The sequence below is a fragment of the Oncorhynchus tshawytscha genome, linkage group LG05 (assembly GCF_018296145.1).
Source record: "Oncorhynchus tshawytscha isolate Ot180627B linkage group LG05, Otsh_v2.0, whole genome shotgun sequence".
Classification (NCBI taxonomy): Eukaryota; Metazoa; Chordata; class Actinopteri; order Salmoniformes; family Salmonidae; genus Oncorhynchus; species Oncorhynchus tshawytscha.
Window position 1 is genome coordinate 4,526,823 of NC_056433.1, and position 22,872 is coordinate 4,549,694.

The 22,872-nt window shown below is 42.2% G+C and overlaps 1 long non-coding RNA gene across 1 annotated transcript; it reads right to left on the reverse strand.

Annotated features, from left to right (window-relative positions):
- Positions 1-1,366: 1,366 nt before the first annotated feature.
- Positions 1,367-22,000, reverse strand: LOC121846461. The gene is made up of 5 exons (XR_006083320.1): positions 21,946-22,000; positions 15,848-15,882; positions 2,935-2,963; positions 1,819-2,120; positions 1,367-1,763 (listed from the first exon to the last, which is right to left on the reverse strand). It is a non-coding gene; the product is annotated as an uncharacterized LOC121846461 (long non-coding RNA).
- Between the last annotated feature and the right edge of the window lie 872 nt (positions 22,001-22,872).

A 22,872-nucleotide genomic window follows, 5' to 3' on the forward strand; every position in this document is an offset into this window, starting at 1 on the left:
CTGTGAGGTGTACGGGTTAAAGTGGCCCTATGGACAGATACTCCAATCTCCAATGTGGAGCTTTGCAGCTCCTTCAGGGTTATCTGTGGCCTCTTTGTTGCCTCTCTGATTAATGCCCTCCTTGCCTGGTCTGTGAGATTTGGTAGGCGGCCCTCTCTTGACAGGTTTGTTGTGGTACCATATTCTTTCCATTTTTTAATAATGGATTTAATGGTGCTCCGTGGGATGTTCAAAGTTTCTGATATTTTTTTATAACCCAACCCTGATCTGTACTTCTCCACAACTTTGTCCCTGACCTGTTTGGAGAGCTCCTTGGTCTTCATGATGCCGCTTGCTTGGTGGTGCCCCAGAGGTGGACTATATTTAACCAATTATGTGAATTCTGAAGGTAATTGGTTGCACCAGATCTTATTTAGGGGCTTCATAGCAAACACTTTTTTGTTTTTTTGTTTGTTTTTGAAACAAGTCCTTTTTTAAATTTCACTTCACCAATTTGGACTATTTTGTGTTTGTCCATTACCTGGAATCCAAATAAAAATCCATTTAAATTACAGGTTGTAATGCAACAAAATAGGAAAAACGCCAAAGGGGATGAAACCTTTTGCAAGGCACTGTAGTGCACTACTTTCGACAAGAGACCTATGTGGGTCCTGATCAACAGTAGTGTACTATATAGTGTTACGTTATGGGGTGGGAAGGTCAGTGTTGGGACATAAAACACACTATCCAGTATACATTTCCACACTCCAACCCCCAGGGGGCAGCAGCATTCTTGAAGCAGTGCTGAGCCTGGTTGATGAACACATCATCAGGTGTTGATAATTAGGATGATGGTCAGTCAGTGTCCCAGCTGGAAAGTCGTGAGGCTGCTGGTTGGTTTGGTGGCCACGTTTTTTTTATGTTTATTTTCGTCACCATCTGAACAACTAGTAATCCGTTTGGACTGGCCCGACAAAGAGGTCCTGACTGAGCCATTTCCTTGGGCACATGTGCATCCAACACGATTCATTCAGGATACAGACCATGTAACTAGGCCTAGGAGCCCTAGACAAAGAGAGTTCAACAATATCAGTAGGCTAGTTACGGACTTGGAAACTCTAGCGAATAGGGTGTCACTTCACACGCAGACTGAGAGAGCAGAGACTTAGGTAGAGAGATGATTGCTGTTTGTCCATGTTGAGTGATGATTAGTTCTAGTACACTAGAATAAGAATGATCTACAGGCAGCCAGAGAGGGCTGTTTGACCTGTCCAGAGCTGGTGGTTTGTGGGGGCAGCAGTATGTTTGACCTGTCCAGAGCTGGTGGTTGGTGGTTTGTGGGGCTGGTGGTTTGTGGGGGGAGCAGTATGTTTGACCTGTCCAGCAGTATGTTTGACCTGTCCAGAGCTGGTGGTTTGTGGGGACAGCAGTATGTTTGACCTGTCCAGAGCTGGTGGTTTGTGGGGACAGCAGTATGTTTGACCTGTCCAGAGCTGGTGGTTTGTGGGGGCAGCAGTATGTTTGACCTGTCCAGAGCTGGTGGTTTGTGGGGGCAGCAGTATGTTTGACCTGTCCAGAGCTGGTGGTTTGTGGGGGCAGCAGTATGTTTGACCTGTCCAGAGCTGGTGGTTTGTGGGGGCAGCAGTATGTTTGACCTGTCCAGAGCTGGTGGTTTGTGGGGGCAGCAGTATGTTTGACCTGTCCAGAGCTGGTGGTTTGTGGGGGCAGCAGTATGTTTGACCTGTCCAGAGCTGGTGGTTTGTGGGGGCAGCAGTATGTTTGACCTGTCCAGAGCTGGTGGTTTGTGGGGGCAGTATGTTTGACAGCAGTATGTTTGACCTGTCCAGAGCTGGTGGTTTGTGGGGACAGCAGTATGTTCTGGCAGCCTTGGTTGTTTTGTGGGGACAGCAGTATGTCTGGCAGCCTTGGTTGTTTTGTGGGGACAGCAGTATGTTCTGGCAGCCTTGGTTGTTTTGTGGGGACAGCAGTATGTTTTGGCAGCCTTGGTTGTTTTGTGGGGACAGCAGTGTGTCTGGCAGTTGTGTTAGTCTGAGTCGTCACTGCTCGGGGACATGAGGTCCTCTAGGGGGGAGGTGGTGGTGGTCCTCCTGCTGCAGGGGGCTCAGAGCTGTATCCTCAGACTGTGGAGAAAGTGTGGGGGTGTTAGTCTGAGGAGACATGAGGTCCTCTAGGGGGGGGGGTGGTCCTCCTGCTGCAGGGGGCTCAGAAAGACTGGGGGAAAGCGAGAGGGGGGGGAGGGAAAGGGAGGGAGGAGAGAATGAGGAGGAGAAGTTTAAACGAATAGGAGACAATATTAAAAGTGGGGGGACAGGGGGAGGGAGACGAGACAAAGGTACTGAGTGCTGACAGACAGACAGACAGACAGACAGACAGACAGACAGACAGACAGACAGACAGACAGACAGACAGACAGACAGACAGGCAGGCAGGCAGGCAGGCAGGCAGGCAGGCAGACAGACATCCACATTCACAAACACTTTTCCAAATACTGCTGACTGATACATTTGTAATGGGGATGTAAGACATGTGTTTGACCAGTTCCTTCACATAACATGCTACTGTACTTACTAACATACTAACATATAGTATACATTATAGATAATTAAGCAATAAGGTCAGAGGGGGTGGTGGTATATTGCCAATATACCATGGCTAAAGGCTGTTCTTAGTACTGTGGTATATTGGTCATATACCACAAACCCCCAAGGTGCCTTATTGCTGTTATAAACTGGTTACCAATGTAATTTTGTCATACCCCGTGGTATACGGTCTGATATACCACGGCTGTCAGCCAATCAGCATTCACTGCTCGAACCACCCAGTTTATAATGTCTGATATACCACGGCTGTCAGCCAATCAGCATTCACTGCTCGAACCACCCAGTTTATAATATAATATATATCATGCATTGTGTAACCTCACACCTCACTTACCAGTGTCCATCTCTTCTACCTCCATACTGCTGCATGGTGGGATGAAGAGACACAAAACACACCATCACTTCTCTATCCAATAAGAAACCTTCGTACGCACACACACGCACGTGCACACACACACACACACACACAAACGCAGCAATGCTGGACTTTGAGAAACGACGTAGTGTCCTTCATTGAAACAGTTCCTTCACTAGGAGAGAGTTGAACAGACTGAATAGCAGGTGCTTTTGAGTATTTTTGTTACACTCATTAGTAAATGTAATGAACACAAATAGAGACTTAAAGTTTAAAGTTAAATGCACTAAACCAACGTCCCCCAAGTCTGGGTCCGACTCTGAAACTTTAGCTGAATTCTGAAAGCCATGAGAACATCCCATTTTAGATCAGGTTGAATTATTCAAACTTCCATAATACATTAAGAAGCCAACGTTTTCATCTCTGTCGAACTGCAGATTTAACTTGAGAGATGAGAGAAAACTGGAGAGAAAAAACAATCCAAAGTCCATCTTATGATGCATAGTGTGTAACAAGAATTAGATGCTGACTAGAACGAGGTGTCCTCCATCGCTGTTATGTTGATTCCACACCAGACGAGACACACAGGTTGAAATATCAAAACAAACACAGGACTAACTATATTCATTTGGGGTGTTAACGGTAGGAGGAGCTGTAGGAGGGCCAATGTGCAGTGTGGTGCCCATCATGTATTTTAATAGGAATGAATGTGAAAATACAAAAAGAACAAGAGAATCAAAATGAAAACCGAAAACAGTCCCGAATGGTGCAAACACTGAAACGGAAACATAATCACCCACGAAACACAGGTGGGAAAAGGCTACCTAAGTATGATTCTCAATCAGAGACAACTAACGACACCTGCCTCTGATTGAGAACCATACCAGGCCAAACACAAAAACACCACATAGAAAAAAGAACATAGACAACCCACCCAACTCACGCCCTGACCATACTAAAACAAAGACAAAACAAAAGAACTAAGGTCAGAACGTGACAACAGGTCGAAAAGCATTACACGTTCATGGCAATTTAGCTACAGTGGCTAGCTTGCTGTTGCTAGCTAATTTGTTCTATTTAGCTAGCTTGCTGTTGCTAGCTAATTTGTTCTATTTAGCTAGCTTGCTGTTGCTAGCTAATTTGTTCTATTTAGCTAGCTTGCTGTTGCTAGCTAATTTGTTCTATTTAGCTAGCTTTATGTTGCTAGCTAATTTGTTCTATTTAGCTAGCTTGCTGTTGCTAGCTAATTTGTTCTATTTAGCTAGCTTTATGTTGCTAGCTAATTTGTTCTATTTAGCTAGCTTGCTGTTGCTAGCTAATTTGTTCTATTTAGCTAGCTTGCTGTTGCTAGCTAATTTGTTCTATTTAGCTAGCTTGCTGTTGCTAGCTAATTTGTTCTATTTAGCTAGCTTGCTGTTGCTAGCTAATTTGTTCTATTTAGCTAGCTTGCTAAATAGGGATATAAACATCGGGTTGTTATTTTACCTGAAATGTACAAGGTCCTCTACTCTGACAATGAATCCACAGATAAAAGGGTAAACCGAGTTAGTTTCTAGTAATCTCTCCTCCTTCAGGCTTCTTCTTCTTCTGTGGTCTTTATATGGCGGTTGGTAACCAACTTTAAGGTGCATTAGCACCACCAACTGGACTGGAGTGTGGACCTCAGTTAATCTTTCAATCACCCAAGTGGGTATATACTCCTAAAAACCAATGAGGAGATGGCACGTGGGTATATACTCCTAAAAACCAATGAGGAGATGGCACATGGGTATATGCTCCTAAACACAATGAGGTGATGGCGCGTGGGTATATGCTCCTAAACACCAATGAGGAGACGAGAGAGGCGGGACTTGCTGCAAGGCTACGCAGACGCTCGTTGACACCGCGGGGAAATTTGGATGATGACGTTTGATTGAATAACATGTATATGTACATTTATTTTGCAGTGCTCGCGCACGTAACCCAAGCAGTGTGGTCAGCATGTTAGAGTGACATTGACACGGACAATACCCTACAGTAATGTATCTTTTAATCTGCTTTCATGACCAATTCATGACATACCAATCAACTTTTAAACCAACTCCCATCTGTACTGTAATATTCTAGCAGTCTGTAAAGGGTTCTGGATCAATCTGGGCCCAAAATAAAAGGAAAACCAACAAACAGAAAGAAAGAAAGAAAGAACAAAAGAAAGAACTCTGTTACCCACGAGGCATTGTGATTGATTGTAGTCTTTAATAGCACCTATAGCGGTTCAATTGAGAAAGAGAGGAAAATCACACTGCCTTCAGCTACTTAGATTTGTGAACCGTGTGTGTGTGTGTGTGTGTGTGTGTGTGTGTGTGTGTGCGCGCGCGGTCGTGAGTGCATGCATGAGTATGTGCGTGTGTGTGAGAAAGTGTGTGAATATGAGAGAGATGACAAGTACTTCTAATCAAACACTATTTGGGATTCAGACTCAGTCCATCTGATATGAGTGAATGCTATCAGCTATATTCCATCAGTCTATGGAAAGATGATTCATATTTCCAACCTGTCTGCATCTCAAATGGAACCCTATTCCCTATGGGCCAACCTGGGCAAAAGAAGTGCACTATATAGGGAATAGGAGGCCATTTGGGACAACGCATATGTAATACAAAGGCACTTGATAAAGACTGTCAGGCAGTAACGACCAGGGTTCTCCCCAGGAAATTTTAACAAGGTGCTGATGTCGAGGGGGAGGCTTGGATTGGGGCTGAGCTGTACCCCCCTTTGGACTCAGAGATTTTGTGCATTTTTTAACACTTATAATTGTCATTTCCTGTATTCTAACTCAACCTAGAGCCCAAACTCAATCTGGAGCACAAACTCAACCTGGAGCCCAAACTCAACCTAGAGCCCAAACTCAATCTGGAGCACAAACTCAACCTGGAGCCCAAACTCAACCTAGAGCCCAAACTCAATCTGGAGCACAAACTCAACCTGGAGCCCAAACTCAACCTGGAGCCCAAACTCAACCTAGAGCCCAAACTCAATCTAGAGCCCAAACTCAATCTGGAGCCCAAACTCAATCTGGAGCCCAAACTCAACCTGGAGCCCAAACTCAATCTAGAGCCCAAACTCAATCTGGAGCCCAAACTCAATCTGGAGCCCAAACTCAACCTGGAGCCCAAACTCAACCTAGAGCCCAAACTCAATCTGGAGCCCAAACTCTATCTGGAGCCCAAACTCAATTGGAGCCCAAACTCGATTGGAGCCCTAAATCAATCTGGAGTCCTAAACCAGTAAAAATGCAAGCAGTAAATTAATTTGAGAGCGGAGATTTTTGTTCGCCTGAAGAAATACTTACTACATGTCAAGACTCTTAAAATTACTGCACTCTCTCAAATATGCCGCTTCCCATAGTGATGTCTTTTCTCCAGCCCACACCAATTTTCCAGTTTGCTCTCCAGTTCATGCCCAACCCACCTCGTGGAGAACTATCCTCCTATAGGTCCACTTCATCCCTTACCATGCTGTTCAATACTGAGCCATGCTGACTGACAAGTGGCGTAGATTGGTACAGGGAAATATCGCGGTAAGGGAGTGATGCTGAGTCTCCCGATTTTTCAACAGAGAAATGTATGTCAAACGAACCAATGATTGCAAAATGTTAAACGTTGTCTGTGTGTATAGAGTTCTGTTTTTTTCCTCACTCCTGTGTCGTAAAAAGCTGAGGGACGGGGCTGGTTGAAATTAATAGACAGGTCTATGGATGCGAAGACTGACCATTGTGCCTCCTTCTACAACCCCATCGGAGAAGACGACCCAAGGTTCCTCACCCCAGACCTCTAATAGGATTTGAGAAGGACGCGAGAAGAGAGGAAGTAAGGAGTTCATATCATTGTTTTAGGTGGAATCGGATGTTGAATGATACATTTGGTATCTGTTTGCACTTATTTCTTTGTTCTACTTGTCCTCTTTCTACAGATGGTTCTGGCTTCATGATAACATCTGATGAGACTCCTCTTTCTACAGATGGTTCTGGCTTCATGATAACATCTGATGAGATTCCTCTTTCTACAGATGGTTCTGGCTTGATGATAACATCTGATGAGACTCCTCTTTCTACAGATGGTTCTGGCTTGATGATAACATCTGATGAGACTCCTCTTTCTACAGATGGTTTTGGCTTCATGATAACATCTGATGAGACTCCTTTTTCTACAGATGGTTCTGGCTTGATGATAACATCTGATGAGACTCCTCTTTCCACAGATGGCTCTAGCTTACTGATACCATCTGATGAGACTCCTCTTTCCACAGATGGCTCAGGCTTGCCTCAGTGTAATGTTTGGTGAATAAATGGTGTTGTTTTGTCCTCAGTGTAATGTTTGGTGAATAAATGGTGTTGTTTTGTCCTCAGTGTAATGTTTGGTGAAAAAATGGTGTTGTTTTGTCCTCAGTGTAATGTTTGGTGAATAAATGGTGTTGTTTTGTCCTCAGTGTAATGTTTGGTGAATAAATGGTGTTGTTTTGTCCTCAGTGTAATGTTTGGTGAATAAATGGTGTTGTTTTGTCTTCAGTGTAATGTTTGGTGAATAAATGGTGTTGTTTTGTCCTCAGTGTAATGTTTGGAGAATATTGGTGTTGTTTTGCCTTCAGTGTAATGTTTGGTGAATAAATGGTGTTGTTTTGTCCTCAGTGTAATGTTTGGTGAATAAATGGTGTTGTTTTGTCCTCAGTGTAATGTTTGGTGAATAAATGGTGTTGTTTTGCCTTCAGTGTAATGTTTGGTGAATAAATGGTGTTGTTTTGTCCTCAGTGTAATGTTTGGTGAATAAATGGTGTTGTTTTGTCCTCAGTGTAATGTTTGGTGAATAAATGGTGTTGTTTTGTCCTCAGTGTAATGTTTGGTGGATAAATGGTGTTGTTTTGTCCTCAGTCCTCCTTTGAATGCTGATTCAGTTCTAAATGACCATCATTACCTCCTCCATCAATGCAACGGATTGTCCGGTCTGCTGAGAGGATCATTGGCTGCCACCTGCCCTCCATCAAGGTCCAGCAAAAACCCAGGGCAAGGAAGCGTGCAGGAAAAATCATCACTTCCAAAGACTCCCCTCTGGCAAATGGTTCAGGTCAATCACGACCAAAACCTCCCACCACCTGAACAGTTTCTTCCCCCACGCCGTGGCCCCCACCAACCGTCCACCTGGTCCTCTCATCCATGGACTTTACACCGTGGACTATTCATCCACAGACTAGACACCCTGCACTATTCATCCACAGACTAGGCACCCTGCGCTATTCGTCCACAGACCAGCACCCTGCACTATTCATCCACAGACTAGGCACCATGCACTATTCATCCACAGACTAGGCACCCTGCACTATTCATCCACAGACTAGGCACCCCACACTATTCATCCACAGACTTGGCACCCTGCACTATTCATCCACAGACTAGGCACCATGCACTATTCATCCACAGACTAGGCACCCTGCACTATTCATCCACAGACTAGGCACCATGCACTATTCATCCACAGACTAGGCACCCTGCACTATTCATTCGCAGACTAGGCACCCTGCACTATTCATCCACAGACTAGGCACCATGCACTATTCATCCACAGACTAGGCACCATGCACTATTCATCCACAGACTAGGCACCCTGCACTATTCATTCGCAGACTAGGCACCCTGCACTATTCATCCACAGACTAGGCACCATGCACTATTCATCCACAGACTTTGCACCCTGCACTATTCATCCACAGACTAGACACCATGCACTATTCATCCACAGACTAGGCACCATGCACTATTCATCCACAGACCAGCACCCTGCACTATTCATCCACAGACCAGCACCCTGCACTATTCATCCACAGACCAGCACCCTGCACTATTCATCCACAAACCAGCACCCTGCACTATTCTTCCCAGAACTGCACAGTGTTAGTGTTCATAGAGTACATAGTGTTCATAGTGTACATAGTGTTCATAGTGTACATAGTGTTCATAGTGTTCATAGTGTACATAGTGTTCATAGTGTACATAGTGTTCATAGTGTACATAGTGTACATAGTGTTCATAGTGTACATAGTGTACGTAGTGTTCGTAGTGTACATAGTGTTCATAGTGTTCATAGTGTACATAGTGTACATAGTGTTCATAGTGTACATAGTGTACATAGTGTTCATAGTGTACATAGTGTTCATAGTGTAGATAGTGTTCATAGTGTACATAGTGTACATAGTGTTCGTAGTGTTCACAGTGTTCATAGTGTACATAGTGTTCATAGTGTTCATAGTGTACATAGTGTTCATAGTGTTCATAGTGTACATAGTGTTCATAGTGTTCATAGTGTACATAGTGTTCATAGTGTACATAGTGTACATAGTGTTCATAGTGTACATAGTGTTCATAGTGTACATAGTGTTCATAGTGTACATAGTGTACATAGTAGTACATAGTGTTCATAGTGTACATAGTGTTCATAGTGTACATAGTGTACGTGTTCATGTTCGTAGTGTACATAGTGTACGTAGTGTTCATAGTGTACATAGTGTTCATAGTGTACATAGTGTTCATAGTGTACATAGTGTACATAGTGTTCATAGTGTACATAGTGTACGTAGTGTTCATAGTGTACATAGTGTTCATAGTGTACATAGTGTTCATAGTGTACATAGTGTTCATAGTGTACATAGTGTTCATAGTGTACATAGTGTACATAGTGTTCATAGTGTACATAGTGTTCATAGTGTACATAGTGTTCATAGTGTACATAGTGTACATAGTGTTCATAGTGTACATAGTGTTCATAGTGTACATAGTGTTCATAGTGTACATAGTGTACATAGTGTTCATAGTGTACATAGTGTACGTAGTGTTCGTAGTGTACATAGTGTACGTAGTGTTCATAGTGTACATAGTGTTCATAGTGTACATAGTGTTCATAGTGTACATAGTGTACATAGTGTACATAGTGTTCATAGTGTACATAGTGTACGTAGTGTTCATAGTGTACATAGTGTTCATAGTGTTCACATAGTGTTCATAGTGTACATAGTGTTCATAGTGTACATAGTGTTCATAGTGTTCATAGTGTTCATAGTGTACATAGTGTTCATAGTGTACATAGTGTTCAGTACATGTTTCATAGTGTTATAGTGTTACATAGTGTTCAGTGCACATAGTGTACATAGTGTACATAGTGTTCATAGTGTACATAGTGTTAGTGTTCATAGTGTACATAGTGTTCATAGTGTACATAGTGTTCATAGTGTACATAGTGTTCATAGTGTACATAGTGTTCATAGTGTACATAGTGTTCATAGTGTACATAGTGTTCATAGTGTACATAGTGTACATAGTGTTCATAGTGTACATAGTGTTCATAGTGTACATAGTGTTCATAGTGTACATAGTGTTCATAGTGTACATAGTGTTCATAGTGTACATAGTGTTCATAGTGTACATAGTGTTCATAGTGTTCATAGTGTACATAGTGTTCATAGTGTACATAGTGTTCATAGTGTTCATAGTGTACATAGTGTTCATAGTGTTCATAGTGTACATAGTGTTCATAGTGTTCACAGTGTTCATAGTGTATATGCTATATGTGGAAATGTGTAAATTCTGCATCTACATATTTTTGTGTCTGTATATTCTGTTTATCGTCTCTATATCCTGTTTATTGTGGCAGCATCATTTCACAGTTATATTCCTGAACAGATGTATTTGTTGAATAAAAAGAGAGAGAGATGAGAGAGAGAGAAAGGAGAGAGAGAAAGGAGAGAGAGAGGAAGAGAGAGAGAGAGAGAGAGAGAGAGAGAGAAAGGAGAGAGAGAAAGGAGAGAGAGAGAAAGAGAGAGAGAGAAAGGAGAGAGAGAGAAAGGAGAGAGAGAGAGAGAAAGGAGAGAAGAGAGGAGAGAGAGAGAGGAGAGAGAGAGAGAGAGAAAGGAGAGAGAGAGAAAGGAGAGAGAGAGAGGAGAGAGAGAGAAAGGAGAGAGAGAGAGAGAGAGAGAAAGGAGAGAGAGAGAGAGAGAGAGAAAGGAGAGAGAGAGAGAGAGAGAGAGAGAGCTTTGGCAATGTTAACACATGTTTCCCATGCCAATAAAGCCCTTGAATTGAATTGAATTGAGAGAGAGAGAGAGCAATTAGAGGAATTGAGAGCGAAAACTTGACAATGACAAGTGAATATTGCTGGTGCACAATTTGTGTTAAAAAAAATGGGGACATGTTTGAATCAAGTTTCTTTGCTTACTATGTACTGTTTAAGATATTTACATTTTTGATCTGTGATATTCCTCTGCTCCCATGACCACATTTCTTCTCTCTTTATTTGTATTTTTTTAAATTTAAACTAGGCAAGTCAGTTAAGAACAAATTCTTATTTACAGTGACAGCCTAGGAACAGTGGGTTAACTGACTTGTTCAGGGGCAGAACGACAGATTTGTACCTTGTCAGCTCGGGGATTTGATCTTGCAACCTTTTGGTTACTAGCCCAACACTCTAACCACTTGGCTACCTGCTCTAACCACTTGGCTACCTGCTCTAACCACTAGGCTACCTGCTCTAACCACTAGGCTACCTGCTCTAACCACTAGGCTACCTGCTCTAACCACTAGGCTACCTGCTCTAACCACTAGGCTACCTGCTCTAACCACTAGGCTACCTGCTCTAACCACTAGGCTACCTGCTCTAACCACTAGGCTACCTGCTCTAATCACTAGGCTACCTGCTCTACCACTAGGCTACCTGCTCTAACCACTAGGCTACCTGCTCTAACCACTAGGCTACCTGCTCTAATCACTAGGCTACCTGCCTCCCCTAACCACTTAGGCTTGCTCTAACCACTTTTGGCTACCTGCTCTAACCACTAGGCTACCTGCTCTAACCACTAGGCTACCTGCTCTAATCACTAGGCTACCTGCTCTACCCACTAGACTACCTGCTCTAACCACTAGGCTACCTGCTTTAACCACTAGGCTAATGTATTTTTTAGCTAACCACTAGGCTACCTGCTCTAATCACTAGGCTACCTGCTCTACCACTAGGCTACCTGCTCTAATCACTAGGCTACCTGCTCTAACCACTAGGCTACCTGCTCTAACCACTAGGCTACCTGCTCTAACCACTAGGCTACCTGCTCTAACCACTAGGCTACCTGCTCTAATCACTAGGCTACCTGCTCTAACCACTAGGCTACCTGCTCTAATCACTAGGCTACCTGCTCTACCCACTAGGGACTACCTGCTCTAACCACTAGGCTACTGCTCTAACCACTAGGCTACCTGCTCTAATCACTAGGCTACCCGCCTCCCCTGCCTCCTTAGTGTTTGCTCGTTCGACTTTTGAATCGGGTTTGACACCATAGGACTTTAGTACAGTAGTGTGTGTGTGTGTGTGTGTGTGTGTGTGTGTGTGTGTGTGTGTGTGTGTGTTTTTAAATGTGTTCTGTGTGTTACCTGTGTGGAATGTGTTCCATGTTTGGCTTTGTAGTAGGGCGAATATCGGATTCATTTGAATGTATTTTTTAGCGTAATGTTCCATATTTACTTCATCTTCATCATGGCGTTCTCACGTTTTGCTTGTGAGGGGTAACGTGATCAATCACATTACAGAAGTAAAAGCCCAAGTGGGGTAAAATACTGCCCCTAAACAAGGCCCACGGCCTGGGAGGACGGGACTCTTTCATTCAATACACCTTGTAATCCGTCTGCAGTAAAACGTTGTAAACCCAAGTACCCAAGTACTTCTCTGTGGCTTCCGCCACACTATCTATTTTCTGTGATTTTACTTTCCATTTCTGCAGAAGAGTTTGAATTTTATTAGGGATTTATTAATTTTATCTTAGCTACTGTTGAATCAATATGTTTTGACCATGACAGTTTACAATCCAGGGTTACTCCAAGCAGTTTAGTCACCTCAATTTGCTCAATTTCCACATTATTCATTACGAAATATAGTTGAGGTTTAGGGTTTAGTGAATGATTTGTCCCAAATACAATGTTTTTAGTTTTGGATATATTTAGGACTAACTTATTCCTTGCTACCCACTCTGAAACGAACTGCAGCTCTTTGTTAACCTCACTATTTTCACCTCTGGCCCAAAGTAAACTGCCTGCTACTCAGGACCAGAAGCTAGGAAATGCATACAATTAGTAGAATTGGAAGACAACACTCCAAAGTTTCTAAAACTTAAAAAATATTGTCTGTGAGTATAACAGAACTGAAAAGGCAGGCAAAAACATGAGGAAAATCCATCCAGGAAGTGCCATTATTTTGAAATGGCTGTTTTTCCAATGAAAGCCTATCCACCATTTAAAGGGATAAGACCCAGATTCCGTTCCCTATGGCTAACACTAGATGTGAACAGTCTTTAGACATTGTTTCAGGCTTGTATTCTGAAAAATGAGGGAGAATGACCACATTGAGTCAGTGGATAGTGGGATGTCCCCAGAGCTGGGTCCTGCAGAGAGCACCTTTCTTGTTTTTCTTTTATATTGACGACGCTGTTGCCAGTTGAAATATTATCGATTATTTAGGCTAAAAACAACCTGAGGATTGATTATAAACATCGTTTTACATGTTTCTACAAACTTTACGGATACTATTTGGAATTTTCGTCTGCCTCTTGTGACCGCATTTGAGCCATTGGATTACAGAACAAAATGTGCCAACAAAATGGAGGTTTCAAGATATAAAGAGGGACTTTATCGAACAAAATGAACATTTATTGTGTAACTGGGAGTCTTGTGAGTGCAACCATATGAAGATCATCATATTTCTGACTTTCGTGACTAGTCTACTTGGCTGGTAACTGTATGTAATGTTTTGTGTGCTGAGCGCCGTCCTCAGATAATCGCATGGTTTGCTTTCGCCTTAAAGCCTTTTTGAAATCTGACAGGGCGGCTGGATTAACAACAAGTTAAGCTTTATTTTGATGTATTACACTTGTGATTTCATGAAAGTTAAATATTTATTGTAGCAGCAGACTGTGATCGATAATGTCAAAAGCCACACTGAAGTCTAACAAGACAGCCCCCACAATCATTTCATCATCAATTTCTCTCAGCCAATCATCAGTAATTTGTGTAAGTGCTGTGCTTGTTGAGTGTCCTTCCCTATAAGCTGAAAGTTTGTTGTACATGTAACAGACTGATTGGTCGGCTATTTGAGCCAGTAATGGGGGCTTTACTATTCCTGGGTAGCGGGAATGACTTTAGCTTCCCTCCAGGCCTGAGGGCATTGTCTGGTCTGCTGATTGTCTGGTCTCCTGATTGTCTGGTCAGCTGATTGTCCGGTCAGCTGATTGTCTGGTCAGCTGATTGTCTGGTCAGCTGATTGTCCGTTCAGCTGATTGTCTGGTCAGCTGATTGTCCGGTCTGCTGATTGTCTGGTCAACTGATTGTCCAGTCAGCTGATTGTCCAGTCAGCTGATTGTCCAGTCAGCTGATTGTCTGGTCAGCTGATTGTCTGGTCTGCTGATTGTCCGTTCAGCTGATTGTCTGGTCAGCTGATTGTCCGGTCAGCTGATTGTCCGGTCAGCTGATTGTCCGGTCTGCTGATTGTCCGGTCTGCTGATTGTCTGGTCTGCTGAGAGGATCATTGGCTGCCACCTGCATATATTCAGCCTCGGTATAATTTCCCTAGCTCTGAATTCATTATAGTATTGCTGACTGCTTTAAAATGCAGTGTATTTGACCTTTACTAGTACAACAAAGCTTATTTAAAGAACCGTTTTAAAGAGCCGATTGGCACGTGTTTTTCTGTTGCTCATTCGAAAAAAAAACGAGATTTCAGTCTTGGAGGTGTGTATCCTGACCGATTCCGTGTATGGTTAGTGATTATCGTCCCTCATGAGACGCTGTAGATTCGGAAATCCTATTTCACTTCCTCAAACAGAATTAATCTAAGATCCAACTTAAGAAATCTGTAATTAATTTTGACGTTGGAGCTCGCTGAATCAATATGCCTTCCAAAAGAGAATTCAGAATCCGTCCTTTTTAGAACAACCAATGATTTAAAGCACTGTTCCATCACCTGCATGAATTTAGAAATGACCATCGGCGGAGTTTATTTTTTGCCGTGTACCAAACAGCAGGGTATAGGACTTAATTCGATTTAAAACCAAATTATTTGCTAGAAACCATTTTTGTAAAGTGTTAAAATCATATCGGAGAGTTGCTTGTATCTGCACAATATTTTAACCTGATGTACAAAAGCACTGTTGCATCAGTGTATAAGTGAACAAGTGTATTCTGACAAATTAGAGGCAATAGATTTATGAATACAGAGAAAAGAAAGGGGGGGGGTAATACTGAGCCTTGAGGTACACCTCTATTAAAGTCCAAGAAGTTGTGTTTTCTGACCTTCTATGCAAACACGTTGTTTTCTATTGCTTAAATGCATGGAACCGGTTTAGGAATCTGTTATGGAACCGGTTTAGGAATCTGTTATGGAACCGGTTTAGGAATCTGTTATGGAACCGGTTTAGGAATCTGTTATGGAACCGGTTTAGGAATCTGTTAGCGAAACCACTGTTTCGACGTTTTCCTACGAAGACAGAATGACGAACTAAATCAAAATGCTTTTGATAACTCAATGAAGATGGCCGCAGTTAGTTTGCCTTGGTCAGATAAAGGATTTATGTCGTTAGTTTCACAATGCTGTTGCGGTAGAATGGTTGGATCTGAAGCCCGTTCGAAAGGGTGAAATTAAATTACCTTTATCGAAGTACTGATACATTTGGGAATGTATTCATTTCTCAAAGACTATTTGCTGTTGAACAGATTACTGATATCATTAATTATATATTTCTAATTATCTTAGCGTATCGATGTGACCTTGAGTATAGAAATGAGATATACAGTACTTTAGATACAATATAATGTAAAACATCATGTAAATATTACCTTGAGAATGCATCATCGAGGCCATCCTCCACATCCTGTGAATAGAAACAGAACCAGGAATAAAAACAGTACCAGGAATAGAAACAGTACCAGGAATAGAAACAGTACCAGGAATAGAAACAGTACCTATATTAGAAACAGTACCAGGAATAGAAACAGTACCAGGAATAAAACAGTACAGTACCAGGAATAGAAACAGTACCTATATTAGAAACAGTACCAGGAATAGGAATAGAAACAGAACCAGGAATAGAAACAGAACCAGGAATAGAAACAGTACCAGGAATAGAAACAGAACCAGGAATAGAAACAGTACCAGGAATAGAAACAGTACCTATATTAGAAACAGTACCAGGAATAGAAACAGTACCAGGAATAGAAACAGTACCTATATTAGAAACAGTACCAGGAATAGAAACAGTACCAGGAATAGAAACAGAACCAGGAATAGAAACAGTACCAGGAATAGAAACAGAACCAGGAATAGAAACAGTACCTATATTAGAAACAGTACCAGGAATAGAAACAGAACCAGGAATAGAAACAGTACCAGGAATAGAAACAGAACCAGGAATAGAAACAGAACCAGGAATAGAAACAGTACCAGGAATAGAAACAGAACCAGGAATAGAAACAGAACCAGGAATAGAAACAGTACCAGGAATAGAAACAGAACCAGGAATAGAAACAGTACCAGTAATAGAAACAGTACCAGGAATAGAAACAGTACCAGGAATAGAAACAGAACCAGGAATAGAAACAGAACCAGGAATAGAAACAGAACCAGGAATAGAAACAGTACCAGGAATAGAAACAGTACCAGGAATAGAAACAGAACCAGGAATAGAAACAGTACCTATATTAGAAACAGTACCAGGAATAGAAACAGTACCAGGAATAGAAACAGAACCAGGAATAGAAACAGTACCAGGAATAGAAACAGTACCAGGAATAGAAACAGAACCAGGAATAGAAACAGTACCAGGAATAGAAACAGAACCAGGAATAGAAACAGTACCTATATTAGAAACAGTACCAGGAATAGAAACAGTACCAGGAATAGAAACAGAACCAGGAATAGAAACAGTACCAGGAATAGAAACAGTACCAGGAATAGAAACAGAACCAGGAATAGAAACAGTACCTATATTAGAAACAGTACCAGGAATAGAAACAGAACCAGGAATAGAAACAGTACCTATATTAGAAATAGTACCAGGAATAGAAACAGAACCAGGAATAGAAACAGTACCTAGGAAACAGAACCAGGAATAGAAACAGTACCTATATTAGAAACAGTACCAGGAATAGAAACAGTACCAGGAATAGAAACAGTACCAGGAATAGAAACAGTACCTATATTAGAAACAGTACCAGGAATAGAAACAGAACCAGGAATAGAAACAGTACCAAGAATAGAAACAGTACCAGGAATAGAAACAGAACCAGGAATAGAAACAGTACCTATATTAGAAACAGTACCAGGAATAGAAACAGTACCAGGAATAGAAACAGAACCAGGAATAGAAACAGTACCTATATTAGAAACAGTACCAGGAATAGAAACAGTACCAGGAATAGAAACAGTACCTATATTAGAAACAGTACCAGGAATAGAAACAGAACCAGGAATAGAAACAGTACCTATATTAGAAACAGTACCAGGAATAGAAACAGAACCAGGAATAGAAACAGTACCAGGAATAGAAACAGAACCAGGAATAGAAACAGTACCAGGAATAGAAACAGAACCAGGAATAGAAACAGTACCTATATTAGAAACAGTACCAGGAATAGAAACAGAACCAGGAATAGAAACAGTACCAGGAATAGAAACAGAACCAGGAATAGAAACAGTACCTATATTAGAAACAGTACCAGGAATAGAAACAATACCATGAATAGAAACAGTACCAGGAATAGAAACAGTAGCAGGAATAGAAACAGTAGCAGGAATAGAAACAGTACCTATATTAGAAACAGTACCAGGAATAGAAACAGTACCAGGAATAGAAACAGTACCAGGAATAGAAACAGTACCAAGACAACTCGATGAGACTGTACTGCAGTATGCATCAATGCGTAGGCAATATAACCTACAAACTCAAGAACCAGTATCTATTGCATACACCTCCTCAGTGTATCAGCAACAATTTGTCATTACCTTCAATATAGCTTCAATTAAATCCTGAAGTGATGCTTTCTTGATTAGGTAAATTAGCAAGAGTTGCATGGCAGTATACTCAGCTCAGACAGTTTTCAATATCAATATTTAACATCAATATTTGTTTGTCAATATTATTCTACTGGTTTGTGGCACTGACAAATTGTGCATCTTTTTTATGGGTTTACCAAGATCCCAATCAGTAGAGAAAAAATAAGACACGTATCAGATGAGGTGGATGGAATATTTAACCAATAAGAGCCGACTTAGTCTATGGTAGCATTCACAGGGAAACGCTGCCATCTAGTGGTAAGGATATGCCAACACAGCTGCATAATGTTAACTACTCTTGTGTTTTTTGTGTTTTTTTTAAACCTTTATTTAACAAGGCAAGACAGTTAAAAAAACAAATTGTTATTTACAATGATGGCCTACACTGGCCAAGACTCCCAAACAGGGCCAGATACATGTTTGGACCAATTAGAATCAAGGGGTAGGCAGGGGTGTAAAGTACTGAAGTAAAAATACTTTAAACTACTTAAGTAGTTGTTTTTAAAAATCTGTACTTTACTTTACAATTTACCTGCAGCACTCCAGCAACAGGGGTAGAATATACACCTTACAGGTGAATGACCTCCAGGTAGAATATACACCTTACAGGTGAATGACCTCCAGGTAGAATATACACCTTACAGGTGAATGACCTCCAGGTAGAATATACACCTTACAGGTGAATGACCTCCAGGTAGAATATAAACCTTACAGGTGAATGACCTCCAGGAGCAGGGGTAGAATATACACCCTACAGGTGAATGACCTCCAGGTAGAATATACACCTTACAGGTGAATGACCTCCAGGTAGAATATACACCTTACAGGTGAATGACCTCCAGGTAGAATATACACCTTACAGGTGAATGACCTCCAGGTAGAATATACACCTTACAGGTGAATGACCTCCAGGTAGAATATACACCTTACAGGTGAATGACCTCCAGGTAGAATATACACCTTACAGGTGAATGACCTCCAGGAACAGGGGTAGAATATACACATTACAGGTGAATGACCTCCAGGTAGAATATACACCTTACAGGTGAATGACCTCCAGGAACAGGGGTAGAATATACACCTTACAGGTGAATGACCTCCAGGTAGAATATACACCTTACAGGTGAATGACCTCCAGGTAGAATATACAAATTACAGGATGATGACCTCCAGGAACAGGGGTAGAATATACACCTTACAGGTGAATGACCTCCAGGTAGAATATACAACTTACAGGTGAATGACCTCCAGGAACAGGGGTAGAATATACACCTTACAGGTGAATGACCTCCAGGTAGAATATACACCTTACAGGTGAATGACCTCCAGGTAGAATATACACCTTACAGGTGAATGACCTCCAGGTAGAATATACACCTTACAGGTGAATGACCTCCAGGAACAGGGGTAGAATATACACCTTACAGGTGAATGACCTCCAGGTAGAATATACACCTTACAGGTGAATGACCTCCAGGAACAGGGGTAGAATATACACCTTACAGGTGAATGACCTCCAGGTAGAATATAAACCTTACAGGTGAATGACCTCCAGGTAGAATATACACCTTACAGGTGAATGACCTCCAGGTAGAATATACACCTTACAGGTGAATGACCTCCAGGTAGAATATACACCTTACAGGTGAATGACCTCCAGGAGCAGGGGTAGAATATACACCTTACAGGTGAATGACCTCCAGGAACAGGGGTAGAATATACACCTTACAGGTGAATGACCTCCAGGTAGAATATAAACCTTACAGGTGAATGACCTCCAGGTAGAATATACACCTTACAGGTGAATGACCTCCAGGAACAGGGGTAGAATATACACCTTACAGGTGAATGACCTCCAGGTAGAATATACACCTTACAGGTGAATGACCTCCAGGAACAGGTCATCCATCTCAACTATACTGGAGGTCAACTATACTGGAGATCATCCACCTCAACTATACTGGAGACATCCACCTCAATTATACTGGAGGTCAACAATACTGGAGGTCAACTATACTGGAGGTCATCCACCTCAACTATACTGGAGGTCATCCATCTCAACTATACTGGAGGTCATCCACCTCAACTATACTGGAGGTCAACTATACTGGAGATCATCCATCTCAACTATACTGGAGGTCACTATACTGGAGGTCTTCCACCTCAACTATACTGGAGATCATCCATCTCAACTATACTGGAGGTCATCCACCTCAACTATACTGGAGGTCATCCATCTCAACTATACTGGAGGTCATCCACCTCAATTATACTGGAGATCAACTATACTGGAGGATACCTATACATGAGGTCATCCACCTCAACTATACTGGAGGTCATCCACCTCAACTATACTGGAGGTCATCCATCTTAACTATACTGGAGGACAACTATACTGGAGGTCATCCACCTCAACTATACTGGAGGTCATCCATCTCAACTATACTGGAGGTCATCCACCTCAACTATACTGGAGGTCATCCACCTCAACTATACTGGAGGTCATCCATCTCAACTATACTGGAGGTCATCCACCTCAATTATACTGGAGATCAACTATACTGGAGGACAACTATACATGAGGTCATCCATCTCAACTATACTGGAGGTCATCCATCTCAACTATACTGGAGGTCAACTATACTGGAGGTCATCCACCTCAACTACACTGGAGGTCATCCACCTCAACTATACCGGAGGTCATCCACCTCAACTATACTGGAGGTCATCCACCTCAACTACACTGGAGGTCATCCACCTCAACTATACCGGAGGTCATCCACCTCAACTACACTGGAGGTCATCCACCTCAACTACACTGGAGGTCATCCATCTCAACTATACTGGAGGTCATCCATCTCAATTATACTGGAGATCAACTATACTGGAAGTCAACTATACTGGAGATCATCCACCTCAACTATACTGGAGGTCATCCATCTCAACTATACTGGAGGTCAACTATACTGGAGGTCATCCACCTCAACTATACTGGAGGTCAACCACCTCAATTATACTGGAGGTCATCCATCTCAACTATACTGGAGGTCAACTATACTGGAGGTCAACTATACTGGAGGTCATCCATCTCAACTACACTGGAGGTCATCCATCTCAACTATACTGGAGGTCAACTATACTGGAGGTCATCCATCTCAACTATACTGGAGGTCATCCACCTCAACTATAGTGGAGGACATCCACCACAACTATACTGGAGGTCATCCATCTCAACTATACTGGAGATCAACTACACTGGAGGTCAACTATACTGGAGAACATCCACCTCAACTATAGTGGAGGTCATCCACCACAACTATACTGGAGGTCATCCATCTCAACTATACTGGAGATCAACTACACTGGAGGTCAACTATACTGGAGAACATCCACCTCAACTATAGTGGAGATCATCCATCTCAACTATACTGGAGATCATCCACCTCAACTATACTGGAGGTCATCCATCTCAACTATACTGGAGGTCAACTATACTGGAGGTCATCCACCTCAACTATACTGGAGGTCATCCATCTCAACTATACTGGAGGTCATCCACCTCAACTATACTGGAGGTCATCCATCTCAACTATACTGGAGGTCAACTACACTGGAGGTCATCCACCTCAACTATACTGGAGGTCATCCATCTCAATTATACTGGAGGTCAACTATACTGGAGGTCAACTATACTGGAGGTCATCCATCTCAACTATAGTGGAGGTAATGCCATGTCTAATGGGGTTCACCTCTTATCATTAGCAATAGCCTTTAACAGTCCCAGCTTGTCCATGGAGAATACATATTGTTTACGTTATATCAGGCGTGATAATGATGACTGGCTAGACCAATCAAGGGCCTGGAACCCAAGGACATGACTTACCCAGGAGCCGTGTTTGATTGGTCGTTTCCTGGCGGGTTTGTTACTGGGTGAAGGACTACACTGGAGGTCATCCATCTCAACTATACTGGAGGTCAACTATACTGGAGGTCATCCATCTCAACTATACTGGAGGTCATCCACCTCAACTATAGTGGAGGACATCCACCACAACTATACTGGAGGTCATCCATCTCAACTATACTGGAGATCAACTACACTGGAGGTCAACTATACTGGAGAACATCCACCTCAACTATAGTGGAGGTCATCCATCTCAACTATACTGGAGATCATCCACCTCAACTATACTGGAGGTCATCCATCTCAACTATACTGGAGGTCAACTATACTGGAGCTCATCCACCTCAACTATACTGGAGGTCATCCATCTCAACTATACTGGAGGTCATCCACCTCAACTATACTGGAGGTCATCCATCTCAACTATACTGGAGGTCAACTACACTGGAGGTCATCCACCTCAACTATACTGGAGGTCATCCATCTCAATTATACTGGAGTCAACTATACTGGAGGTCAACTACACTGGAGGTCATCCACCTCAACTATACTGGAGGTCATCCATCTCAACTATACTGGAGGTCATCCACCTCAACTATACTGGAGGTCATCCATCTCAACTATACTGGAGGTCAACTACACTGGAGGTCATCCACCTCAACTATACTGGAGGTCATCCATCTCAATTATACTGGAGGTCAACTATACTGGAGGTCAACTACACTGGAGGTCATCCACCTCAACTATACTGGAGGTCATCCATCTCAATTATACTGGAGGTCAACTATACTGGAGGTCAACTATACTGGAGGACATCCATCTCAACTATAGTGGAGGTAATGCCATGTCTAATGGGGTTCACCTCTTATCATTAGCAATAGCCTTTAACAGTCCCAGCTTGTCCAT